Raw genomic sequence first — 16890 nt, forward strand, 5'->3', positions numbered from 1 at the left:
GCAGGCTGGGTGGCTTGAAGAATATAAATTTTTCTTCTCAGTATGTGGAGCCTGGAAATCCAAGATCAAGGTGTCAGCGGGGTTGGTTTCTTCTGGGGCCTCTCTCCTGGGCTTGGATATGGCTGTCTTCATGTGGTTTTCCCTGCATGCCTGTCTGTGTACCTTAAGAAGGGACAACTCCTCTTCTTATAAGGACACCAGTCACATTGGGTTAGGACCTATCCTGATAGCCTCACAGTAACTTAATTACCTCTGTAAAGATAGTCACATTCTGAGGTACAGGGGATAGGTCAACTTTCAAACTTCAGAGGGATATAATTCAGCCCATAACAATCGGTTAGGTTAATTCCTAATTTTTTTTTTTTTTTTTTTTGCACCAGGGATTGAACTCAGGGATGCCTAACCACCAAGCCCAATCCCCATCCTTTTTTTATTTTTTATTTTGAGACAGAGTCTCGCTAAGTTGCTTAAGGGCTTGCTAAGTTGCTGAGGCTGGCTTTAAACTTGTATTCCTCCTGCTTCAGCCTCCCAAACCATTGGGATTACAGGCATGGGCCACCAGGCCTGGCAACATAGTTGTTTTCGTCAGTATTTGCACCATTGTGACCAAAATAATCACCAAGAACAACTCAGAGGAGCAACAGTTTATTTGGGGCTCATGGTTTCAGAGGCTTCTTCAGTCCACAGATGGCAGACTCCATTGCTCTGGGCCTAAAGTGAGGCAGCACATCATGGGGGGAGGCCCCAGAGCAGGAAAGATGCTCAGCTCATGGTGGAGTCAGGAAGCAGAGAAAGAGAGAGAGGAAGGGGAAGGGGAAGGAACCACAGAGCTGCTGAACCCTTCCAAGGCATGCCCCCAGGGAGCCCCTCCTCCAGCCATGCCCCACCTGACCACAGTTAGCACCCAGTCAGTCCATTCAAACTAGGATGGACTGATGAGGTCATCACAGCTTTCATAATCTAATCGTTCTACCTCTGACTATTCCTGCATTAACAGAAAATTTGGGGGGACACCTCAGATCCCTGTTATAACAATGGTCAAATGCTTTTGATTTTTATGCATTGACCAGCAACCTTCCTGAACTCATTTCTTAGATCTAATTCTTTGTTCATTGTCTCCTTTATCATCCAACAGTTAACATTTAGCTCATTCATGTCACATTACCATCTGACATCCCCTATCTTAACTAGCTTTGTTTCCCAAGGACTGCCATTTCCTACAGGAGTCTCTTTTCCTTTTTTAAAGTTAGATTCCATAGACAACTATATGTGGCAGAATCTAGAGAGAAATACAAAGTCAACAAGACACATTTTGCCTTTTAAGATGAAAGAGACTCAAATGGCCATCAGAAAAAAAAAGGCATTTGGTAAGGAAGTAATTGAGGATGAAACAGAGAAAGGGGTGATTTGGCACATTGGAAATTTGAATGAGATTGTGGCAGAGACGTCAGGATTTGTCTTGGACAGGAGGATGGAAGAAAGCAAAGGTGGGTGGGCATGTGGATAAGACAGTGGGTCGGGGTGCAGGGATAGGTCACAGGATCTCCTGTCTGATGGTTTCACCTGCAGACAACTGTGGTAAGACCCAGGAGTATGGGTGAAAGGAGAGGTTGGGATATGGATGAAGACTGAAGAATCACAAAGGTTTGTTGTAGTCACACTGAGTTTTTGTATTTTTCTGTCATCCTTCCATGATTAGTCAAACATGTTTAACTTGAGGAATATACTACATCTTGCTTTTATCTCCATGAAAACTGGGAACAAAAGATCTTGGCCAAGAAGTTACTTAAGTCCCTTCCAGAAAGTTAAAGGAGTTAAAGACACTATCCATTAACAGACACATACAGCTTTCTTATTCCTCATAGCTTGCTGCCTCTGAGAGATGGAGCTTAACTTTGGGAGGGGAATGTGAAGTCTGGGTATTTGCCTGTGTCTAGCAGGTCCCAAATCCACCCACTGTGATTGTGAGGAGGATGACTATTCATGCTGCAGCTGATGGGAAAAGCCAAAAGTCAGCCCAGCTTAGAGAGATGATGCCAACACCCACACGCCCATTCCCTTCACTTTGGGCACAGAATGAGACCCGGGGAACAAATCGAATGCCCCTGTTGCAAGGAGAACAAGATCCACGCATCACAGCTGGATTCAACCTGAAGTTTGGAGCTCAGGACCAAGGGCCAGCCTAGTTCAGTCCAAGTTGCACTCCATCTACAGACCTGTGTGCATGAAAACAAAGGATTGTTGTTTGAAGCACTGACCTTCAGGATAATTTGTTAGCATAACTATGAGAACAGCTGACAAACACACCACTTTATATCAAAGGAAGCACACCCTAGAAAAGGAGGCGAAGAGCAGAGACTGATATTTTTTTAGTTACATAGCAGTGAGTTTCTCTGCTTTATCAGGTAAGATTAATCCATTCACTTGTTTATTTATTCATTCACTCTAAGGCATCTAATGAACTATGTTTCAGATCTTGGGGATAAAACATTGAAACAGGTAGAAGTTCTTCCATATGGAGCTCAACTTCTAGTACGTGAGAGACATTAGCTATATTATATTAGCTATAGGTGTATGTGAGCAAAGGAAATGGTTTTAGAATTTCTTGACTTTGCTGGGCATGGTGATGCAGGCCTAGAATCCCTGTGACTAGGGAGGCTGAGGCAGGAGGATCTAAAATTCAAGGCCAGCCTCAGCAATTTAGGAAGGTCCTAAGCAACTCAGCGAGACCCTGTCTCAAAATAAAATATGAAAAGGGCTGGGGATGTAGCTCAGTGGTTAAGTGCCCCTGGGTTCAATGCTTAGTACCCAGGGAAGGGGTGGGAACAAGGGATGTCCTGCCCTTGCATAGAGGACCCAATTGCATTGCTTTACCTCCTACTACGCAGGCTGTTGATCATGTATATAATTCCCTTCCCCAGGTCCCTTTCAAAAGGGGTGACGTGTCCTGAGTGCCTATTTGACAAGCACTAAAACCACATTGTGCTTAACAATTACCCAATCTTTAGAGTGGATAATAGCATTCCTATTGCAGACATAAGGAAACCAAGGGGAGGAGGTGGAGCAATTTGTCCATGGTTATACAGCTGAGAAAGACCTGGATTTGAACCCAGGTGTGTATGTCGACAAAGCCCTCATTCTGTGAACCATAATGCTTCTCACAAGCTTGGCATTGCCCGGGAAGGTTCTAGGCTAAAGGAAAGTATTCTTGCTGAATGTGGTGGCTCACACCTCTAGTTCCAGTTACTTGGGAGGCTGAGGCAGGAGGATCAATTGAGCCCAGGAGTTTGAAGCCAGCCTGGGAAATAAGGCAAGACCCTGACTCAAAAAGAAAAGAAAAAAATCCATAATGTCAGCTAACATTATGCTGAAATCAAAATGGTGGTCTCTAGGACTACATCTTTTCCTACTAAATAAATCTGGTTTTTTTTTCTTTCTTTTCTTTTTTTCTGGAATCATATTCCATAAACATTTATAGCTTAAACCAACTAGAAATTCCTCAAATAGCTACATATGTCAGAACATTCAATCCTGGTTAGCTCTTCAAATTTCTTATCCAAAAATCAAGTCCCAAACCCACTCCAAAAAAATAAAAAAGAGCCAGAAACAGTGGCACATGGCTCAGCAACTTCAGAGGCTGAGGCAGGAGGATCGCAAGTTCAAGGCCAGTCTCAGCAATTTATGGAGGTCCTGCGCAATTTAGAGAGAACCAGTCTCAGAATAAAAAGTAAAAAAAAAAAAAGGCTCAGTGGTAAAAGTGCCTCTGGATTCAATTTCCAGTAACAAAAATATTTAAAAATTAAAAATATATAAATAAAATACAGTTGTCATACCCACAGCACAAACAACTGCTCACATGAGAATAGTAATTCTAGAAGTTGGGTTGTGTGAGGTGGCACACACTTATAATCTCAGCCACAGGGTGGGCTGAAATAGGAGAATTACAAATTTGAGGCCAGACTCAGCAATTTAGCAAGACCCTCCCTCCAAAGAAAACAGAAAAAAAAAATATGGGTATATAGGGGCTGGGGATGTGGCTCAAGTGGTAGTGTGCTGGCCTGGCATGCGTGCGGCCCAGGTTCGATCCCCAGCACCACATACAAAACAAAGATGTTGTGTCTGCCGAGAACTAAAAAATAAATATTAAAATTCTCTCTCTCTCTCTCTCTCAAAAAAAAAAAAAAATATGGGTATATAGGTCAGTGGCCCCTGGGTTCAACTCCCAGTACCAATAATAGTAGTAACAACAATAACAATAATAATACTTTTTCAAATAAAATTAAAAGGGCTGGGGATATGGCACAGTGTCAAAGCGCCCCTGGGTTCAATCCCCAGTGCCCTGATCAATATCCCCTTAGAAGTCAACATAAATAATCAAAAGTTAAAGGTTTTAATTCCAACAACTCTGGAGGCTGGGCAGGAGAATCGCAAGTCTGAGGCCAGCATTGGCAACTTAGTGAGGCCCTAAGCAACTCAGTGAAACCCTGTCTCTAAATAAAATATTAAAAAGAGCTGGGGATGAGGCTCAGTGGTTAAGTGCCCCGGATTCAATCCCTAATACCAAAAAAAAAAAAAAAAAAAAAAGGCATGATGAAGTATTTAGGTTGAGCTGTCAAACTGTTTGCTACCTACTTTCAAAAGGTTTACCACAAACATATATAAGTGTAAGGTTGGGGCTGGGGTTGTGGCTCAGCGGTAGAGCACTTGCCTAGCACATGTGAGGCTCTGGGTTCAATCCTCAGCATCATATAAAAATAAATAAGTAAAAAAAAGGTACTGTGTCCAACTACAACTAAAAAAAAAAAAAGTGTAAGGATGGATGGAAACACACACACACAATGGAGACAGAAGACAAATAGACTTCTTGAAAGAATAAGAGAGAAACAGAAAGAAATCAGGAGGGACTAGGGGTGCAGCTCAGTGGTAGAGCATATGCTTAGCATGTGTGAGGCCCTGGGTTCAATCCTAAACAAAGCAGGGGTGGGGCTGGGGGTGGAGGTGGGTGGAGTACAAAGAATTCCAAGAGCTGGAATGTGTATGGAGACACAGGTGGGTGGGGGTGGGAGTGTACGTTGAGAACTACTGGATCCAGGTAAAGATTAGATGACAATTGTTGGGAGAGATGCTGTCTCTAGCCCTTACCTTGCTGGCATTTGAAAAATGCTAAGATCTGAAACAGATCACCCTTGTAGCCACAGTCCTGCCTAAAGCCTGAGTCAGGTTAACTCACCACAAACCCACAGAGTCTCGCCATGCTCAGGAGCTCAGGGAATGGGGCTCCAACGCCCCTGCCCTTCCTCCAGGTTGGAGCATGAGATGACAATTTGAAAAATGCCTTTGACAGACAAGAGGGTATTTGTGCACTGCTGGGAAAGACTGTGGAGTGTGATTCAGAAAGACCAGGAAGGAGATGAGGCTGCAGAGATAGGGTGTTAGCAGCCTCAAGGCAGCCCAGGGAAGGTCTGAGAAATGCAGAGGAGGAGAGGCTAGAAGCGGGTGGAGGCACGGGGGCTAGTCTGAAAATTCTTTAATAGGGAACAACAGGGGAAGACTTCTTAGGTCTTATTTATCTAACACAGGTTGATGCTGTGCAGTAGGTGGACAGCATCTGCCCACATTTCCTCATCTTTCAAGGAATGCAAAAGTTTCCTTAAAAACTCTCATCCAAGGCTCCTTACCTTGAAAACCAGGACAAGGACAAATAATTTTTTTTTTTTTTTTGTACCAGGGATTGAACTCAGGGGCACTCGAACACTGAGCTACATCCCCAGCCCTATCTTGTATTTTATAGAGACAGGATCTCACTGAGTTGCTTAGCACCTCACTGTTGTTGCTCAGGCTAGCTTTGAACTCGCCATCCTCCTGCCTCAGCCTCCCCAGCTGCTGGGATTACAGGCATGTGCCACTGGGCCCTGGCAAGGACAAAGAATTTTAAGAGCTGGAATGTGGTAGAGACATAGGAGGTAAGGGTAGAAATAGTTTGGGGGGCTTTTGCAAGTCATCCATTGACTGATGAAAGGGAGTTACAAAGGAGGTGGTGAGACTATCTGGATTCTGGTGGAAGTGAATAGCATTCCATTGCCGCCTTGTTTAGAAATATAACTGGCCTCTCAAGATTTCCCTTCAGCATTCCTTATCTCTGTGGCCTTTGTTCTTCTTTAACTGGAGGGCTGGTTTCTTGGAGCAATAAGGTGACCTGCAGAAGGGACAGAGGAAGCAGATCAATCTCTGATCTTGAAAACACCATTCATTCACAGGCATGGACAGAGGAAGATTGGTCAGCCTATCAAAGGAAGTGGTGTTGAGCATGTTTCCAGGAAGTTCTACTCCCTTAGTGTGATGTCTTCCTCCTGTGAACTCAAAGTCAGGCTCCTCTGTTCTAATAACAAACCATCTGAATACAGATAACACTTTTGTCGTGGTTTGGATATGAAGTGTGCCCCCAAAGCTCATGTGTTAGACAATGTAAGGATTTTCAGAGGTGAAATGATTGGGTTATGAGAGCTTAACCTAATCAGTGGATTAACTCACTGATACAGATTAACTGGATGGTGACTGTAGGCAGGTAGGGTGTGGCTGAAGGAGATAGGTTACTGGGGGTGTCCTTTGGGGTTTATATTTTGTCCCTGGTGAGCACAGCTCTCTCTGCTTCCTGGTTTCCATGCCTTGAGCTGCTTTCCTCTGCCACACACTTCTGCCATGATGTTCTGCCTCACCTTGGGCCTAGAGCAACAAATTCAACCATCTGTGAACTGAGACCTCTGAAACCCTGAGCTCCAAATAAACTTTTCCTCCTCTAAAATTGTTCTTGTCAGCATTTTGGTGATAGGAGCAATAAAAACTGACTAAAACATCTTTATAACTGTTTTAGTTATAAAATAACCCACAATGTTTGGGGAGGTCTTTCCCAGCCCCTGCCTAGGTCATGTCCATCTTCCGTGTTCCCAAATCACCTGTTCTTCACCTATTGTAATTTTCATCATATTTTATTGTAAATGTTTAATTAACTTTCCTCTAGATTGAAATGTTATGAGGGAAAGCTATTGTATCCTTGGTACCTAACAGTGCCGAGCTTATAAGAGGCATTTAATATAGCCATAAAATTGAAGGAATAAATAACCATTAACTCCTTTAATCTCCAAAACAATTCTTCTAAGATGGGTGGTATTTTCTCCACTTCATTGACGAGGTGAAAAAGCTGATGAGATACTGTGTTCACAAAACAGGTTAGCAAAGGGACTAATTGGGAATGGTACCCAGGTCAGGCTCTTTCTACCATGTTCTACTTGGAACCTAGAAGAAACATCCATTCATTTAATTTATGAAACAGACACTTATGGGTTATCCTCCACATCAGACTCTACTAGATACTGGGTGAAGGGACATATAAAAAAGGGTAAGATTTGCATTCAGATGCTGGAGACCAAATGCAGGGAAATGGACATGCAAATACACAATTGAATTCAGCATGATAAGATCATGGGAGCTTCTCAAAGGAATGTCTAACTCTGGGTGGAGGAAGATCTTAATAGATTTCATTTGATCTGGGTTTAAAACAAAAAAGGACATTGCTAGTAACAGGAGAGAGAAGGTTATTAAGAGAAAATGCTAACTTGCCTAGCAGTGCATACCTGTAAGCCCAGCTACTCAGGAGGCTGAGGCAGGAGGACTGAAAGTTCAAGAAAAGTCTCAGCAATTCAGTGAGACCCCATCTCAAGATAAAATAAAAAAGGAAGAAGGTGCCAGGTGTGGTGGTACATGCCTATAATCCTAGCAGCTTGGGAGGCTGAAGCAGGAGGATCAAGAGTTCAAAGCCAGCCTCAGCAAAAGTGAGACGCTAAGCAACTCAGTGAGAACCTGTCTCTAAATAAAATACAAAAAAAAAAAAAAAAAGGCTGGGGGTGTGGCTTAGTGGTTGAGTGCACCTGAGTTCAATTTCCGGTACCAAAAAAAAAAAAAAAAGGAAAAAGATGGGGATGTAACTCAGTGGTAGAACACACCTGTGTTCAATCCCCAGTACTGCCGGGGGTGGGGTGGGAAGGTAAATGCCAATAATGGTTTGTGCCTGAAAAAACTGTGTCACCTTGCTTCCCCTCTTTGCTGAGGGCTTTCAATTACCTACTCTAGCAGCTGGCATCAGGATATGGAAGAATTAGTCGTAGGAGCCCAGGTTTACTTAACTTAAAAGCATCCAAGCTTTTAGTAGCGTGCTGGCCTCGCATGTGCAAGACCCTGGGCTCAACTCCGAACATCACAGAAATAAAGACAGAAAAAAAAGCAGCCAAAACAAGAGATCCATAGTGCATAGCTGGATTGCATTATGAAGATCCCTGGAGCTTACCCCCGCCCACAGACAGACTAAAAGGTAGTCTGCCTGAATGATGTGTGTTGTGCTCAAGCAGTGCCCAGCCTTCACCATCACGCACAATGGCCCCAATGCCTCATTTAGATCAATGAACAAAACCTATTTTTGTAACAAGTGAAAGAACGCTGAGGGTTAATTGTCAGTAAAGTAAGGTGCAACTTCTTGTAAAAGAAGATTAGAACCAAAGGAAGATCACTGGTTTACAGGAGTTGTTGCCCCTGAGAATATAATAAACCAGTCACAATATCAAGAGTCCTTTTCTCATTGAGACAGAACACTTATGGGAAGTCAAGACAAGAAAAGAGGGGCTGGGGTTGTAGCTCAGTGATAGAGCGCTTGCCTAGCATATGTGAGGCACTGGGTTCAATCCTCAGCACCACATAAAAATAAATAAATAAATATGTAAAAAGAAAGGAATATGTCTTTTTTAAAAAGACAAGAAAAGATTCTGTGAGCATAATACAGTATAGCAGGAACTATGAAGAAAAAAACCAAAAACTATTATCATAGAAGTTGAAGTGACCTTCAGGAGGCTGAGGCAAGATAGTCACAAGTTCAAAGCCAGCCTCAGCAATCTATCAAGGCCCTAAGCAACGTAGTGAGACCCTGTCTCAAAATAAAAAATAAAATGTAGAAATTGATAGTGGGGAGATGTAACAGGGGTTCACTTGGTGCTTTGAATATCTCCCTTGTGGCTTTGAAACTTACATTTTTTTTTTCTTTTTTCCAGTCTTCTTTTCCCTGAACTTCTCCTCCTTTTGGGACAGGAGTTCCCTGTGTTTCTCCTTTGCTAGCAAAGCAATAAACCTTCTTTTTCCTTTTTCTCAAAGCCATATCCTCATTAATGAATTGGCATCGGGGACAAGGATGGAGGACCTGAAAGCAGCCCCCCTCCAGCTTTCTTGGGCAGGTTTGCTCTCTGAGTAAGTCCACTTCCATGCTGAGGATTCATGGTGCTGGTGAGTTTGTTGAGAGCTGACCTCTGGAGAAATTAGGAGACAGTGTGAGTTTGCCTCAGACCCAACCAGAGGAGCTGTTTCTGTGAGTAAAGGGAGGGACTGAGGGGCCATCCCAGCAGTTCTTTTTTTTGCTTCACAGAACTCCCACCTTCTCTCCCTGAACTGCAAAAGTTGCTCCATCAGTTGGTCTACTTTGAGAAAAAGGAAACTGAACTAAGGAAAGTTGTGACAACTTTGGCCATTCACATGATCCCTGCCCTACGCAGGCCTTGTCCAGTCACCTGCCATCTGCTACTGTGGACCTCTGGACTGCTCTGATGCTGAATGCCCTTAACTATCCTCACCCCTCCTGATAGAGAACAAGGACTTTGGGTTACTTCTCCCAACTTTGCCCCCTTTCAGCAGTAAGTAGCCTGGAGATGTTGTTGCCCACTTTCCATAGAAATGGAATACAGAAATTGTGGGCTGAGGTTGTAGCTCAGTGGTAGAGCATTTGCCTCACATGCGTGAGGCCCTGGTTTTGATCCTCAGCACCACATAAAAGTAAATAGAAATAAAGATAGTGTGACCATCTACAACTAAAAAAAGAAAAAAGAATATAGAAATTGACAGTGGGGAAAGGTAATGGGTTCACTTGATACTTTGACTATACCCCTTGTGGCTTTGAAACTTAATTTTTTTCCTTTTTCCCAATCTTCTTTTCCCTAAATTTCTCCACCCTGATCTTCTTCTCCCTGATCTTTTCCTTCCTGATCTCTCCTCCCTAATCTCTTTTTTTTCTGGATCACTTCTATAAAAGCCCCTTGTTCCTGCAGATGGGCAGGATCACAGCCTTTGGGACAGGAGTTCCCTGTCCCAATAAGCAATAAGCTTTTTTTTTTCCTTTTTCTAAAAACAAACAAACAAACAAACAAACAAAGGGGGTAGGATGGTGCTGGGCATGTGGCTTAGTGGTTAAGCATCCCTGGATTCAATCCCTGATACCAAAAAAAAAAAAAAAAAAAAAAAAGTTAAGTGCTAAGAAATTGTTGGGTAAGAGAATATGGTGATATTTATATTTTAGAAAAGTAATTAGTGTGCGTTAGAGGAAGAGGAGACAGAAGGATTGTTTAGGAGGTTAATGTAAAGAAATACCAGTGACAGATGTTGAAGCACTGACCTGGGTAATGGGAATGAAGAGGAGGAGAGGAATTCAACTACTTAGGAGACAGAGTCATCAAGGTCTGGATGACCAAGTGCACGTAGCGGGTGAGAAAATAGGAAGAGGAGAGGATGATGACTCCTGAGCTTCTGGCTTGGGAAAGTGGCTGGATAATGGTTGGGAGAACTGTGTGTGTATGTGTGTGTGTGTGTGTGTGTGTGTGTGTAGCTGAAAAGACAGTTAAACTTTGTAACTGTTGGTGTTGACTGCAGTCCACAGGCACAGGTATCTAGTAGGGAAGCAGGATATATGTTTGTAATTCAGGAGAAAAGTTCAGGCTGGAGATAGTAATTGAGAGCCATTAATTTAAGCGGGAATGGGCAATGTAGTCCAAGGTGACCATACAAGAGAAGGAGACTGACAATGAACTAGGGGAACATCAACATGTAAGGGCAAGGGCTGGGGATGTGGCTCAAGCGGTAGCAAGCTTGCCTCGCATGCGTGCGGCCCGGGTTCGATCCTCAGCACCACATACCAACAAGGATGTTGTGTCCGCCGAGAACTAGAAAATAAATATTGAAAATTCTCTCTCTCTCTCTCTTAAAATAAAATAAAATAAAAATAAACATGTAAGGGTAGGTGGAAGCAGCTGCTCATAAAGAAAATTGAGGGAGCAAACCATATACTTTATTTTTTTTTCTTTTTTTCATTTTTTAAAAATTTTTATTATTAGTTGTTCAAAACATTACATAGCTCTTTGGGCTGGGGCTGTGGCTCAAGCGGTGGAGCGCTCGCCTGGCATGCGTGCGGCCCGGGTTCGATCCTTAGCACCACATACAAAGATGTTGTGTCTGCCAAAAACTGAAAAATAAATATTGAAATTCTCTCTCTCTCTCTCTTAAAAAAAATTTAAAAAAAAAACATTACATAGCTCTTGACATATCATATTTCATACATTTGATTCAAGTGGGTTATGAACTCCCATTTTTACCCATATACAGATTGCAGAATCATATCGGTTACACATCCACATTTTTACATACTGCCATACTAGTGTCTGTTGTATTCTGTTGCCTTTCCTATCCTCTACTATCCCCCCCCCTCCCGTCCCAAACCATATACTTTATAAACACTATTGGGAGCCATGGATGCTTTAGCCTAGTTGGAGTTGCATTGGTTGTACATAACAACCTGACTATGGGGGATTAACTAATTTCTTATCCAGAGGAAGGAAGTCTGGGGCTGATGCTCAATGAAGCCATCAAGACTCATGCTACTTCCTGCTGCTTTTGCCCCCCCTCTTTAATTTTTTTTCTTTTAGTTGTTGATAGGCCTTTTTTTTTTTATTTATATGTGGTGCTGAGAATCGAACCCAGTGTCTCACACATGCCAGGCAGGTACACTACCACTGAGCCTCAACCCCAGCCTTTGTCCTCCCTTTTTATCAGAAAAAAAATAAAAAATAGTTTTCTGAGAAGTTCCATCCATCAGATTAGAAACTACAACTCACTGGCCAGAATTCAGTATATGGATATCTTACTGAATGTGTACAAGGCAAAAATGAATTTTTCTTTTTCAACTCATCGTTTTGAAATAATTTTAAACTAAAAAAAAATCTGAAAAAGTAGTACAAAGAATTTCTGTCTTCCCTTCACTCAAACTTTCTGATTACAGGGGCTGGGGCTGGGGCTCAGCAGTAGCGAGCGCACTTTGCCTAGCATATGTGAGGCACTGGGTTTGATTCTCAGCACTGCATACAAATGAATAAAAGTCTATCAACAACTAAAAAAAGATATTAAAAAATAAAATAGAATAAAATAAAAAACTTTCTGATTACTTTTGGGCACAGTGGAACCTACCTGTAATTCCAGTGACTTGGGAGGCAGAGTCAGGAGGAACTCAAGTTCAAGGCCAGCCTCAGCAACTTAGTAAGACCCTCAGCAACCTAGCAAGACCCTGTGTCAAAATTAATAAATAAAAAGGTCATGGAATGTAGCTCAGTGACAAACCAACCCCGGATTCAATCCCCAATACCCAACAAAAAAGTCTTTCCAATTAATATTCACCATGGTGACTTTATCATTTTCTCTAGCTTTCTCATGCACACATGATGTCCATTTACTTCTAAATAGTTCAATGTGTACTTCCTAAAAATAAGAACTTCCTCTTACATAACCACAGAACAATGATCAAAATCAGAATATTAACATTGATTCAATGCTATTATTTCATGTACAGCTTTTGCTAATTATCCCACTAATGTTCTTTATAGCAAAGAAATATTTTTTTTTCTGTTCCAGGAACAAATCCAGGACCTTATATTACTTTATTTATTTATTTATTGAATTTATATTTTAGTTACTGGGGTTCAAGGGTGTTTTACTATTGGATAACATCCCCAGTCCTTTTTAATTTTTTTTTTTTTAATTTTGAGACAGGGCTTCACTAAGTTGCTGAGCCCTATTTTATATTTTATTTAGAGTCAGGGTTTCACTGAGTTGTTTAGTACCTTGCTTTTGCTGAGGCTGGCTTTGAACTCCCAATCCTCCTGCCTCAGCCTCCTGAGCAGGTAGGATTACAGGTATGTACTGCTGTGCCTGGCTTTTTTTTTTTTTTATTGGTACTAGGGATTGAACCTAGGGGTCCTTAAACACTGAGCCAAATCCTCAGCACTTTTTTTTTTAGCTGTTGATGGACCTTTATTTCTTTTTCTTTCTTTTTTTTTTTTTTTTATGTGTGGTGCTGAGAATCAAACCCAGTGGCTCATACATGTTAGATAAGCAGCTCTGCCACTGAGTCACAATCCCAGCCCCTCCTCAGCACTTTTTAATATTTTATTTAGAGACAGCATCTTCCAGAGTTGCTTAGGGTCTCACTAAATTGCTGAGGCTGGCTTTGAACTCAATCCTCCTACCTCAGCCTCCCCAAGCTGCTGGGATTACAGGCATGTGCCACCAAGCCCGGCCTTACTTTTTCTCTTTTGAAATGATTTTTTTTTAATATTTATTTTTTAGTTGTAATTGGACATAATACCTTTTTTTTAATTTATTTGTTTTTATGTGGTGCTGAGGATCGAACCCAGGGCCTCGAACATGCTAGGCCAATCCTCTACCGCTGAGCCACAACCCCAGCCCTGAAATGATTATTTTTAACAGGGTACATTGTTACATTGATAAAACCAGGCTCTGTTAGTAAATAACAAAAGGAGAAATGAAGATTGTGTAGGCCATCAGTGTCGTCTACTGCCTAGTTTCTCACCAGCCCAGAGGTGGTGGCATGAATCCAGACTGACAGCTTTGCTTTGTTCTAACAAAACAACTTTGTGCCCACATTCCAAAAAGAGTCCCAAGGCCATTGAATTCTATCCATTCCTCTACTAGCTGTAATTCTGTATCACATCTAAAGTGAAAGCTCTGAGGGCCAGGTCTCTGTGTCACACAACCCCAAGGTCACCCCCACTCATACTGTAGACTATGAATGATGTGCTAAGGCAGGGGCCAGCCAAGTTTCTCCGTAAAGAATCGGATAGCAACATGTTTGGTTTTGTGGGCCAGACAGTCTCTGCTGACAAGACTCAACTCTGGGTACAAGGTGAAAGTGGCAGTAGACAAATGTTAACCAATGGATATGGCTGTGACCCAGTAAAAGTGGACACTGACATTGAATTTCACATCATTTTCCTATGTATCATGAAATATATATATTTTTTTGTACCAGAGATAGAACCCAGGGTGTTCAACCCCTAAGCCACATCCCCATCCCATTTTTATATTTTATTTAGAGACAGGGTCTCGCTGAGTTGCTTACGGCCTTATTGAGGCTGGCTTTGAACTTGTTATCCTCTTGCGCAGGTGTGTGCCACTGCACCCAGCTCTTATTTTCATTTTTTTAAAAACCATTCTTAGCTGGTAGGCTATACAAAAATAGGTAATTGTCTATACAAACAAAACAAAACAAAACAAAACAAGAACAGGCAATATGTCCCTAGTTACCAGTTCCCACTCTGCTCTGTTTGAGTTGTCACAGGTAATGGATCTGCCTCTCTGCTACCTTACCCTAACCTCCAATCTACAATCCTGCGCTGGGCTTTCTCTCCATCTTCTGCCCTGTTCCTTCCTAGGTCTTTTGTTCTCTACTCAGGAACCTTCCTTTATTCAATTCAATTCCTTTCCACTCCTAACATACAAATTCCTTTCTTACCTAACTTTCCACTCCCAACTTACAAATTCCTTCCTTATCTAATGTATTCCCTAAGGAACATTCTTCCTCCAGGGGCTTCTAGAAAGGATGCTATTCATTTTCCCAGGTCCCACAACCCACGGGCATGGGAAGTGCTATTGGCATTCTCCACGTTCATTGGCCTGACTTCTACACCTTTACTCTTCTACCCTCCTGCAAAATGCCCTCCCTCCTCTGAAGTTCTTATCTGACTCTTTAAACAATGGCTAACACACATTGAGCAATATCCTAACAACCACCAGGAGAAAGGACCATTATTATCCCTGTTTTGCAGAGACACACAGAGAGGTTAAGGTCAGGTGCTAGTAAATGGCAGACCCAAGATTCCAATCCCAGCAGTTCCTGCTTATTCCCTTGATGCTACAAAGCCTTCCCCCATGACCACTGGGATAACTAACTTTCCTCTGAGACTCTGGATACCGATACCTTCTGCATCCTTTAGGTATCAGGGCATACTCTACCTGGCTCATGTGAAGAACATTGGTAGAGACAATTTATAAAGTGTTTCTTAGCCTCTTTTTAAAAATTGTCATTCATACTAAGGAGAAAATTTTAATTTATATTCAATTTTCCTTCACAAGATTTTGTTGAGTAGGGAAGACACAGAACATTTTAAGACCTAACATTTTTTTCCCCCTGAAGAACCATTTTTTGTTACCCTGAGAAGGCTTACTACAGGGAAATCTCCAGCCCAGTGCCTTCCCCTGGGTCTAGACACTGACATACTACCTCAAGGCCTGAAGTCCAGGGAGGACAGGATTACTGGAAGTTAAGTCAGTGAGTGAAGAGGGCTGCAGGACAGGACTTTTGACTTCATGTCAAGAGATGGGTGTGGCCAGAATTGACCTCCAGCTCCCAGGACCTAATCCATTCTTCCCACCATGGTGAAGGTCATCTCTCTACCTGGAGAGACTGGGTGTCTCTGGGACAGGGAACTGGGTGGCTGAAAGCAGGCTAGAGGAAGACCTTTTCGGCTTTTGACTGTTGTACAATCTGCATACGACGTCTAATTTTAAAATAAAAAATGTAATTTTAAAAATTGACCTAAAATGCAAATATGGTCATTCTTTCCCATGCTCAAAATGCTTCAGTAGCCCATCTGCCACCAAGTGAAAATCCAAATTTGTTCACATGTCACACAAAGCCCCAGGCATACTTTAGCCTCATCTCTACCACTATCCACTTCCAACCCTGTGTCAAGGCATGTGAAGTATTGACAAGGGAAGGCACCGCCTAAGGAACTTTCTTTTTTTTAAAAAATATTTTTTTTAAGAGAGAGAGAGAGAGAATTTTTAATATTTATTTTCAGTTCTCGGCGGACACAACATCTTTGTTTGTATGTGGTGCTGAGGATCGAACCCGGGCCGCACGCATGCCAGGCGAGCGCGCTACCGCTTGAGCCACATCCCCAGCCCGGGAACTTTCTTGCTTTGCTGTCAGCATGCTCATAGTGCCATTTTGTGTCAGGTGTCTGTTTTTCATATCTGCTATTTCAGGTTCTGAAATTTCTCCCTTACCTCTTTTTTTCTTTTTTCCTGGTGAATTCTTCATTCCTTTTTTTTTTTTTTTTTTTTGTGGGGGTGGGAGGAGAGAGGATACTAGAATTGAACCCACACCCAGGGGCACTTTATTTTGAGACAGAGTCTCACTAAGTTGCTTAGGCTGGCCTCAAACTTGAGATCCTCCAGCCCAGTCACTGGGATTACAGGCAGGTGCCACTCTGCAGGAAAATTCTTCATTCACTTATTTATTTTTGGTACCAGGATTGAAATCATGGGCGCTTACCAGTGAACCACATCTCAGCATCCCCCATGTGTGCTTGTGCATGACACACACACAAACACACATACACATTTATTTTTATTTTTTGGCACCAGGGATTGAATTCAGGGGCACTTGACCACTGAGCCATAGCCTCAGCCTTATTTTGTATTTTATTGAGCAATTTAGCAAGACTGTCTCAAAATAAAAAATAAAAAAGGACTGGGGATATGGCTCAGTGGTTAAACACCTCTGGGTTCAATTCCCCCACCCCTGTACCAAAAAAAAAAAAAAGGAAGAAAGCTGGGTGAGGTGCTGCATGCCTGTAATAACAGCAACTAAGGAGATTGAAATAGGAAGATGGCCTGTTGGAGGCCAGCCTCATCAGTTTAATGAGATCCTGTCTCCAAATAAAAAGACCTAGG

At 42.3% G+C, this 16890-nt stretch overlaps 1 long non-coding RNA gene across 3 annotated transcripts in view; it reads right to left on the reverse strand.

Annotated features, from left to right (window-relative positions):
- Positions 1 to 649: 649 nt before the first annotated feature.
- LOC308632265 overlaps positions 650 to 16890 on the reverse strand; it is a 29286-nt gene continuing 13045 nt past the window's right edge. Inside the window, exons 2-4 of one of the 3 annotated variants that reach the window (XR_014018471.1) lie at positions 12325 to 12421; positions 6108 to 6196; positions 650 to 2216 (exon numbers count right to left, since the gene is read on the reverse strand). This is a non-coding gene — a long non-coding RNA (uncharacterized lncRNA). Of the gene's footprint in view, positions 2217 to 6107; positions 6197 to 11181; positions 11327 to 12324; positions 12422 to 16890 lie in introns of those variants that run through there. The other 2 variants (XR_014018470.1, XR_014018472.1) reach the window with 2 other exon arrangements.

Source organism: Spermophilus citellus (assembly GCF_964194105.1).
Source record: "Spermophilus citellus genome assembly, chromosome: 13".
Taxonomy (NCBI): domain Eukaryota; kingdom Metazoa; phylum Chordata; class Mammalia; order Rodentia; family Sciuridae; genus Spermophilus; species Spermophilus citellus.